This window comes from Lepus europaeus, chromosome 8 (assembly GCF_033115175.1).
Source record: "Lepus europaeus isolate LE1 chromosome 8, mLepTim1.pri, whole genome shotgun sequence".
NCBI lineage: Eukaryota > Metazoa > Chordata > Mammalia > Lagomorpha > Leporidae > Lepus > Lepus europaeus.
The window spans coordinates 92,214,426-92,225,548 of NC_084834.1; the positions used below are offsets into that span (position 1 = coordinate 92,214,426).

Here is an 11,123-nt window from a genome sequence, read left to right on the forward strand (position 1 = left end):
TTTTGGAAGGAAGAGCTGTCAGCAAAGAAAGAGAGAAGGTGTTTACACTGGTCTGTGATGTGACCAAACAGGGAGGAGCAGGAAAGAGCAAAGCATATTTAGAATAAATATTTCCCCAGTTTGGTTGAAAGTTGTAACATGTATTGGGAAAAATATGTGGTCAAATTTCAATGCCAGATTGAATACCAGATTTAGGAGCTTGGGTATTCATTCTATTGATCATAGGAAACTCAACTATTTTGTAACACAAGATTGAATGGGGGAAATAATGCTTTAGGAAGATTCATCTGTCTGGAGAATGCAAGAAGAACTGAATTATGGAGGACTAGGGAAAGGAAGGTGAATGGAGAGATTAAATATAAAGAAAAGTAAGGCCTGCCATGCAGCAGTAGCGTCAGAATAGAAAAGTACGGATGATGGAAGAAATGTTTTTAAGGAAGGATCACTGGGCTTTTTGTTATGTTTAGGTTTAGAGATCAAGGAGGTCATGTCAAAGGTGACTTTCTGGTTAAAAGTCAGGGCTAGAACAGCGGTGTTACTTTCATTGCCAATGGCAGGGGAACTTGGTGGCAGGTAAATGGGGAGGGATTGGGAACAGATTATGAAAACTTTAAGGATGTTTGGAAATATATAAATTTAAATACCCTTCACATAGTTTAAGATGAGGGATGAAAATTCTGAGGAGAAATCTGGATCAAAAATAAATGGTTGCTAGTGATATATACATAAATGACAACAGATTTTTAGAAAATGGAAGAATTCTCTAAAAGAGATATGGCAAGAAGAGCAACAAAATAAAAATTAAGCTTTGGGATGATCTATGTTAAATTTGCTCATTTGTGGATGATATGCTTTGAGTGTATCTTCCAAAGATCCGTGCTAGGAGCTTGAGCCCAGTGTGGCAGTGTTGGGAGGTGGTGAAACCTTTAAGAGATGCTGCTTAGTGGAAGGGAAGTAGGTCATTGGAGGTGCTGCCCAGGGGAAGAATTAATGTGTTATGGAACCCAGTTAACTCCCATGAGATCGAGCCTGACCCCTGAAACTGGAGTCCAGAGTCAGAAGCAGATATGAAACCCAGGTACTCTCAAATCAGATATGAGTGTCTTTAAGTGATAGGCCAAATTCCTACCCCAAAAAATGTGAGCTTTTCCATCAGTAATTTTGCAAGATGTAATGATTATGTAAAGAGCAATTGGCCAGCAAGTTTTTTAAATATCAAGAAGACTATTTAAAATATAGATTTATATCAAGTATCATTATTCATGGAACTATTACATGAAGCATATATTTTGTCTTGAAATATTGGTTACTGATGAGCAAGTATTTATTTATTTATTTGAGAGGGAGAGTTATAAACACAGAGAGGAAGAGACAGAGAGAAACATCTTCCATCTACTGGTTCATGCCCCAAATAGCCACAATGGCCAGAACTGAGCTGATCCAAAGCCAAGAGCCAGGAGCTTCTTCTGGGTCTCCCACGCAGGTGCATGGTGCCATGGTGCGGGTGCAAGCCATTTTACATTAAGTATCCAGAACATAAAGACAAACTTTATAACTATCTTAGCAGTCTTAAAAGTCATATTTAATTCAGTACTTCACAAAATTTTACTGAAAATATCAAGAGCTTCATTTTATTTAATTACAAAAGGCAACAAGAAGTTCCTTACCCTGCTAGAATAAAAATGGCTGAAATAATATACCCAGTATAATTGCAAGCCAACAGGTGTTTCTCTTATAGACAAAAATGTTGGAAGATGCATAATAAACATTTCTAGGGATGTGAAAAGTGTTACTCAGAACAACGTTCACAGTACATGAGGACATGCTCTATGTGCTCAATCTTGTTCCAAAGATTAAGCTTGTGGTATTTGCTAGATTCTCTTTCAATAATGACATCTATTGAACACCACTTCTGTGTAAACTACGAAAGGCCAAGGCCACGTCAGGGTAAAGCCCAGAGCCTGGACACTAGTACCACTTTTCCATGTGGGTGGCAGGGACCCAACTACTTGAGTCATCACCTGCTACATCCCAGAATGTGCATTAGCGGGAAGCTGGAATTGGAAGCCAAACCAGGACTTGATCCCAGGCACTTTGAAATGAGATGTGGGCACCTTAAGCAATGTCTTAACTCCTGTGCCAAACTTACATCCCACATTCTTCCTTAAAAATAAATGATAAAGGGCCGGCGCCACGGCTCAACAGGCTAATCCTCCACCTAGCGGCGCCGGCACACCGGGTTCTAGTCCCAGTCAGGGAGCCAGATTCTGTCCCGGTTGCCCCTCTTCCAGGCCAGCTCTCTGCTATGGCCCGGGAGTGCAGTGGAGGATGGCCCAAGTGCTTGGGCCTTGCACCTGCATGGGAGACCAGGATAAGCACCTGGCTTCTGCCTTCGAATCAGCATGGTGCGCTGGCCACAGCGGCCATTGGAGGGTGAACCAATGGCAAAGGAAGACCTTTCTCTCTGTCTCTCTCTTTCTCACTGTCCACTCTGCCTGTCAAAAATAAAAAAAAAATTAAAAAAATGATAAATATGACATTTCTGATATGGCAGGTATAATTATTAAGCTGTTTTGCTGCCTGCTATCAATCAAATAATAATTATTATTTTTTAAATGATCTATTTCTGTTACCAGAGAAATTCCAGGGTTCTTGTCTTCGCGCAAGAAAGAATTCAGGCGTAAGACAGAGAGTAGTGGGAGGTAAAATAGCAAGGTTTATTAGGAAGGAACATCTGTAAGGACGGATGGGCACCTCTCCAGACAGGACCTGAGAGAGAGTGCCCAGTCGCTCAGACTGGGGGAGAGCGGGGCTGCATGGGTGAGTGGAGAGTACACCCGGCCAGGCCAGGCGGGCGGCTCAGCAAAGATGCAGAGAGCTGAGTGCACAGTCCAGTTGAGGCTGGGGGTTTTTAAGGAGATGGGTCTTGCTTCCCCACCTCTGCTCCTCTTGGAACAAAGGGCTTTTTGGATGTAAATAGAAAAACTTCTCTTGAAGGTCTGAAACAAAGGACTTTATGGATGCAAATGTTATCAGACCGGAGGAAGGGAGCAGGGTGTTTGAGATGCAGATACTAGGCTGCACCTGGGAGATTGTGGAAGGCAGAAGGGGGCAGGGCAGGATGCGAGGGCCAGGCTGCCCCTGAAACCTTATCAGGGTGACTTTGAGATGCAGATGCATATGCTGGACATAGATGTCTTCTCTTTAGGCCAGTTACACACACATAAGTTCATAACTGACTTCCTACCTAACATTTCTATGGAAGGGGGAGAGAGAGAGAGAGAGGGAGAGGGATTTACTCCCCAAATCCACAACAGCCAAACCTAAGCCAGCCCAAAGCCAGGAGCCAGGTACCCCATCTGGATCTCCCACATGGGTGTCAGGGGCTTAACTACTGGAGCCATCAGCCACTACTTCCCAGGTGCATTATTTTGGAGTTGGATTGCAAGTGGAGTAGCTAGGACTTGAAATGACATGCTGATATGGGGCGTGGTGGTTGCAAGGAGTGACCTAACCTGCTGTGCCACCCACTCACTGCCACCACACTCACTCTCTGAAATGATAATTTAAAAACTACACTTAATCTGTTCCTTCCAGGTAGATGTGACATTGAAAAAGAGAGAAAATAGTATCTTTTGAAGAAACTTGCATTACAAAGAGAACATGTTTTAAAAATAGATGCTTGGCAATGTTTCTTTATGTGATGTAAGGATGTGACAGATACTGAGTCAAACAGCACAGATCAGGAAAGGACTTTCTGCCCACTTACAGGGACCAAGGTCAGCAGACTGTGCCCTGCTGTCACCTCCTTCCAGGTCAGTCTCTGCTGCAGAGCCATCTTGAGGCCATCTCCTTCCTAGGAAACAAGGTGACTGATGGGTTCCAGGTTGTATAAAGGCTCAGAATGAGAAACCCACTTGCTTCAGACTTGCCTGCTGATGGTGTAGTGTAAGCATTGTTGGGCCTCCATAACAGTGCAGTTTCTTCCTTTGCCCCATGCTACTTCCTCTCCCTTCTCTTTACAGGATTTGGTCCCTGGGGAAATATCTCGCTCCCAAACTCTGCTTTCTGGGAAACTAAACTGGAATGTGTATCACCTAGTAAAACTCTATCTACACTACATTACACTTTGAAAACAGACTTTTAAAACTTATTTAAAAGACTTCCATATGAGGAGTTTTAATTATTTTGAATCAATTTACTAAAAATGTAAATACTAATTTTTGATGAATTTGCAATACTTTTTGATCAAAATCATGAAAGAGCAAAATTAACATATCAAATTTCTGTAAAAATCTTTCTTTGCCTAATTAGTACACTGAATTGAACTTCTTTTAATAAGCAGTTAATGTTAGGGGTGATATATTTTTCAGATAAAAACTATTAAATTAAATATTTAAATAAAGTGAAGTTAAACTTTCAAATTACTATTTTACAAAATACTAATGATTTTAGGAGTAGTAAATATTCACACTGATCATTCTAAAAATGCTAATTCCATCAAAAATGTTATTAGTAATGTTGTAGACTAAATGTCCCTCAAATCATATGGAAATTTAATCCCCAGTGTGATGATAATAGAGGGGGTGATAATGAGGGTGGAGGCCTCATGAATACGATTTGTGTCATTATAAAAGAGGCCCCAGCCATTAAAGAAGGAGGTACTTTTCTCTGAAGGGAGGAGAGAATTTCCACTTTGCTATGGCCCTGTCCAAATACTCAAAAGGCTTCCATAGCCTTGGCAGCTCATGGGAAGAGCCTTGGGTGATCACTGATGTCAAATATGAGAGTGTCAATTGTTAAATCAACAACAGGAGCCACTGTGCACTAACTCCCCATGTAGGACCTCTGTCCTTCGTGAGTTTCACTATGAGAATTAACTGCAAAACTTGTTCTCAAACAGTACTTTATATGTTCTGTGTGTGTGTGCAAATTGTTGAAATCTTTTTTTTTTTGACAGGCAGAGTAGATAGTGAGAGAGAGAGACAGAGAGAAAGGTCTTCCTTTTTGCTGTTGGTTCACCCTCCAATGGCCGCTGCGTCCAGGCCTGCGCATCGCGCTGATCCAAAGCCAGGAGCCAGGTGCTTCTCCTGGTCTCCCATGCGGGTGCAGGGCCCAAGCACTTGGGCCATCCTCCACTGCCTTCCTGGGCCATAGCAGAGAGCTGGCCTGGAAGAGGGGCAACCGGGACAGAATCCGGCGCCCCGACCGGGACTAGAACCCGGTGTGCCGGCGCCGCAAGGCAGAGGATTAGCCTGTTAAGCCACGGTGCCGGCCTGAAATCTTTACTTAGTATACAGTTGATCTGTATATAAAATTAATTAAAAATGAATCGTAATGAATGGGATGGGAGAGGGAATAGGAGGTGGGACGAGAATGGGGGTGGGAGGGCGGGTACTGGGGAAAGAACTGCTATATTCCTAAAGTTGTACCTATGAAATTTGTATTCATTAAATAAAAGCTTAAAAAAATAAAAGAGGCCCCAGAGATCTCCCTTGCCCCTTCCTCCAAGTGAAGATATGGCAAAAAGATGGCTAGTCTTCACTGGACACTGAGTCTGCTGACACCTTGTTCTTGGACCTCTAGCCTCTAAAATTATGAAAAATAAATTTCTGTTATTTATAAATTTATAAATCACCTAGTCCATGGTAGCAGTCCAAATGAACTGAGGTAACCAGTGAGAGCAAAAATATTTTATGTATTTAATAAATTTTCTAAATATTCTATTTCATCTTAAAAATATATTTTGTCTGCATGTATGTGATTTGAAAATAAAAATATTGGGGCAGACATTTGGTGTCGCAGTTAAGATGCCACTTGGGGTTATTGTGACCATACAGACATGCAGAGGTTTGAGTCCTGGCTACATTCCAATTCCAGCTCCCTGCAAATGCCCATGGTGTGAGGCAGTTGGAGATGGCTCAAATGCTTGGCTCCCTGCCACACGTGTGAAGGACTCTGAATTGAGTTCCAAGCTCCTCACTTTGACTTGGCCCAGCCCCTACTATAGTCAGCTTTTGGGGAGTAACTCAGTGAATGTGAGTTCTCTGTCTGTGTCTCCCTCTCTCTGCCTTTCAAAGGAAAATTTTTTAAGTGGCAGGTGTCTGATTCAGTGTTAAGACTCCATGTGGGATGCCTGCATCTCATACTGGAGCATCTGGGTTCGGGTCTTGGCAACATTTCCAATACAGCTTCTTACTAATGCAGATCCTGGAAGTCAGCAGGTGATGGCTCAAGAACTTGGATTCCTGCCACCCACACAGGAGACTGGGATTGAGTTCAGGTTCCTGGCTTTGGTCTGGCCCAGGCCCAGTCAATGCAGGCATTTGGGAAGGGAACCAGTGAGTAAGAGCTCTCTCTTTTTATATCAAACAGAGAAAAAAATTACCACATTGGAAATTATGGGCTCTTTATGTTATGGACTTTTTGAAAACATTATTTTTTTTTAATAAATTTTAACCTAACTTACTTTTGTAGTCCTCAGTGTGAGGCTAAGGATAAGGAGACTGGTAAGGATGTGTGATAGTTACTGAAATGAAACATCAAAATACTATATGTTGAATCTTAATAGAGAATGGGAGAGGGAGGAGGAGGTGGGGTGAGAGTGGGGTGGGAGGATGGGTATGGTAGGAAGAATCACTATATTCCTAAAGTTGTACTTATGAAATTTGTACTCATTAAAGAAAAGCTTTCTTTGAAAAAAAAAATACACTATTTGTGTCTGGATTTGACAATAGACAAAGGGGATAATTCTCAAAGAATAAGATTTGATAAGAATGCCACAAATTTGAATATCATATACATAGAAAATTGTGATGCAAAATATCCATGAACCTGGAACCTCTGAATTATAGAGACATGTTGTTTTATAGCATAAACAAAAGAAACAGCAAAAAAAAAAAAAAAAAACCAAAACAATTAGAATGATAAGCATTAAGTTATAAAAAATTACTTTAAAAAGAGCCAATATACACTGCAATTTCTGCAAAATTCTTCTTCTAATGTAATATAAAACATGTATTAAACGTTCAACCTCCACAACAAATTTTAATCAGCACCGCAAATTTAGAATATATAAAAATATCAGCAACCTATGAATTCATCAACCAGAAAACTCACATTTCACTTAAGTTAGGTTGAATTGAAATCCTACCAAGTTTTCTCATATTTTTAATAAAGGCTGAATTTAAAATAATTACTTTGAATATTGGGAAAGTGACAGTAGTTATATTTTGTCTAACACTAAGCTAAGGGTATCTTCTGTGGTATATTTATCCCAAAGTACATATTTTTTTTTATTATGTAAACTTGTATTAGCTTATTATACTCCCTTGAATTAGTAAAGTCTATTAATGCAAATCTAAGTTGACACAGACTGTCAATTTTTAGTTAAACCTTAAAAGCTGAGTAGTTGAGGGTGAATATTTGTCCGGTGGGCCAGGCACCATAGAATATCTGGATTTGATTCCCAGCTCTGGCTCCTTACTCTATCTTCTCGCCAATGCAGATCCTAGGAGGCAGTGGTGGTGACTCAAGTGATTGAGTTCCTGACAACCATATGCAAGACTTGATTTATGTTCCTTGAATTGGCTTCAGCCAGGACCAGTTCTGGCTTTTGCAGGCATTTGGGAGTGAATTGAACCAGAGTATGGGGTTTCTTGCCCACCTGAACCCCTTTCTCTGTCTCTATCTTTATTTCTTGTCTCTCCCTTTCTCTGTCTCTCAGACAAAACAAAGCAAAAATTTGCTAGGTATAAAAAGTATCACTCAGAGTAGAGGGTAAGATATCAGCAGAAGTACCTCAATCGTTAACATCATCAAGCCAGATAAATTGTGAACACTAATAATTTTATATATTTTGAACTTACATTGACATGAGTTTAATAATGTCTTTCACATTGCTGGGCTTTGTGCTATGACTTAAGCTGACTTTCTCGTTCTTATCAAAGCCCTACCTGGGGGAAAGGGGATATCAGATGGCCTACTTTTCCCCTCTGAGGAAAGGACTTCAGTGGTAGAACACATAGACTCACAGTATATTTTGTAAAAGGCTGTGGAATGTTGATATTTTTAATTTTAAAATATTACTTTTTTTTTTATTTTGACAGGTAGAGTTATAGACAGAGAGAGAGAGAGAGAGAGAGAGAGAGACAGAGAGAAAGATCTTCCTTCCGTTGGTTCCCTCCCCAAATGGCTGCTATGGCTGGAACTACGCCAATCTGGAGCCAGGAGCCAGGTGCTTCCTCCTGGTCTCCCATGTGGGTGCAGGGGCCCAAACACTTGGGCCATCCTCCACTGCACTCACGGGCCACAGCAGAGAGCTGGACTGGAAGAGGAGCAACCGGGACTAGAACCCGGTGCCCATATGGGATGCTGGCGCCGCAGGCAGAAGATTAACCAAGTGAGCCATGGCACCGGCCCCATTATTACCTAAAATTTCGTCAATGGATAAACTGATAGTACTAAACACAAAAAATAAAATCAAGCCAGAAGTCCAAGTCTTCTTTACTGCTTTCCTGTCAATCCTCTGTCATCAGCCCTAACCAGTCGGTGTCGCCGAACACCATTACTAACAAGCTACCATGATCATTTCCTGGGGTTTTGAATTCACTACTTCTATTACCTGGTGTTGCCATGATAGTCATTAATCACCATTACTGTCTTTATAAGGAGTGCAAATATTATTTGCTGTTTGCCTTGGAGCACTCTATCGGAGTTGCTCAAGTGAGAAGCCCCAAATTTATAAGTCAATATTGTCATTTCAGAGCCTCTGCCCTTGTGACTTTTAAATTGGAGTTCCGTTCGACATGTCTGCATGTCTCTATTTCTATCTACCACTTGTTAATACACATGACTTGCCTCACCCAACTCCTAGACAAGGCTTTCTATATGTCAAATTCAATTACTTTACAGGAAAACTGTTTTTCTCTTCAAGGTATTCAAGATCCCTAAGTGAATTTTGTACCTTCTATTTTAAAACACCTTCCTAAACTGTGCCATTTGTCAATTTATTGCCCATCAGCTGCAATATACTGTTCTTTGCCCTATTTTGTGATACTGGAGCTGGACCCTGTAAACAATTCTCTAGTGCCAGCTGGTGCAACATTACACATTGCCAATAAAAGGGCACTGGTGGGTCACTTCCAGGTTACAGCAAGATGAAAGGGCCTCTCCTAAGGGTCAGGTTTGCTGCTTCCTTCTGCAAGGCTGCCACAGGATCTGCATGTTGGAGTTCCCTAGGGCACTCACCTCAGTGCCCTTGACAAATAGCATCAGATCCCCAGGCCCTCCAGGAAGTTTTTAACCACTTAACTCTGTGCAGCATATACCTTTCACACGTGTCTATGCCATTGGCAGGCTGTGTGTTCCTCGGCAAGCACGCTGTCTCCAACAAGACCCAATCTCGCCTTGGTTGGGAGTGGCAGGGTAGGTTTCTTCTATGATCATCATTCCTTCCTGTTCCCTTTTCTGCAGTCCTAGCACAAGAAGCTACTTTCTGTACTTGTTATTTCTATACCCCCAGCAGTTCTCTTTTATCCTTTTTATGATTGATATTATACTCCTTTGTGTTAAATGCTTCCTGTTCAAATTGCTGATGAGGTCCTGATATGCACCCTGAATTTGGTATAAATCTAGCTGTCTTCAGATGTTGTAAGGAAGAGAGAAATTCTATGTAACTTTAATAGATTTGCAGTCATAAAATATTTGAGGTAGATGTATGGGAGGAAAGTCAGAAGTAGGAAAATTATGTAATTGAGATAGCAAAGTTGTCGAGGTGGCAAAAGAGGCACAATGGCAAGGGTTTCTCCCAGTCTAGTAAAGCCCCAACGTCTTCACCATGGACTTCCAGCATTGACCCGGGGGGTAGGACCAGGAGTAGGGGGTGGCCTTCTCATAGGCAGCTGGCCCTGGAAACCACCAATACCAACAAGGACCTCTACTTTATAAAAAAAAACACCTGGGATCACACTTCACAACAAGGAGAGCAGCTATCTCACACACACCCAAGAGCAAAAGCTTCAGACCAACTTGGCAAAGGAGGTCCCCACCCAGCCAATGCCTGAGGTCAAGGCACAGGTGAAGAAGTTTGTGAAGATCGGCTCCCCAGGGTACAAAGTGACCATGCAGAGGGACACAGAGATGGGCCAGCAGAACCTCCTCTTCCAGATCGACTACCCTGAGATTGTCGAGGGCTTCATGCCCTGCCATGGCTTCATGCCCTGCCATGGCTTCATGTCGGCCTATGAGGACTGAGCCCCAGGATCAGTGCGGGAGAACCAGCTGATGGCTGCCAAGCCCTACGAGACCATCGCTTTCTAGGTGCCGAGCAGAGAGATCGCCAAGGCTGAGAAGTTTTGGATTCACTGGGAACAGGGAGATCAAGTTTTTCCTGTAGTTCCACTTTAAGATGGAGAAGCCTCTGGCCCCACCCAGCCTCCCTGTGGGGCCTCCCAAGGTTAAGCCTCCACCAGCTCTACTGATGAATGGTTTGCCCCTCCCCTGCCAGGAGGCCTGTCCCTGGCCCACCAACTCCCTCACGGGGCCTGTGCCCTCAGGGCCTCCTGTGCCCCCCTGTTGCCCCCACCTGCACCAATGGTTCACCCCCTACTCACACCCTGCTCTGGGGATCCACCCTTCCCCAGTGGCTGGGGTTCATCCACAGGCCCCTGGAGTGCACCCACCGGAACCTGCAGTTCATCTCCAGGCTTCCTGGGTCCACCCACCCGCCCCAGGGATCCTCCTCCAGGCACCAGGATCCTGGAGTTCATCCTGCAGCTGCTGGGGTCCACCTTCAAGGCCCTGGTGTTCACCATTCAAATCCTGGGGTACACCCTCCTACTCCCATGTGCCTGATGCTGAGGCCTTCACTTCCCTTGGAAGGCCTGGGGAACATTCCTCCCCTTCCACTAGCCAACTGAAAAGCTGCCAAGCCTGGTCTTCTGTCCAAGTCTCCCCCAGCCCCGCTCACTAAATGTTTATTGGTGTTTGTATAAAAAGAGAAAATTATGTAATTGAATGACATTATTATGTACATTGGGAAAAGACCACCATTATTCCACTTTAGCAGCTCTGTTCAGCTCTCATGGCTGTCTTGTTCTGTAAGAGCAAATTTAGAGACTCAC

General features: G+C 42.9%; 1 pseudogene; it reads left to right on the forward strand.

Moving 5' to 3' along the window:
• The window catches only part of LOC133765322 (splicing factor 3A subunit 2-like), a 35,697-nt pseudogene extending 24,778 nt beyond the window's left edge, over positions 1 to 10,919 (forward strand).
• Positions 10,920 to 11,123: the final 204 nt, after the last annotated feature.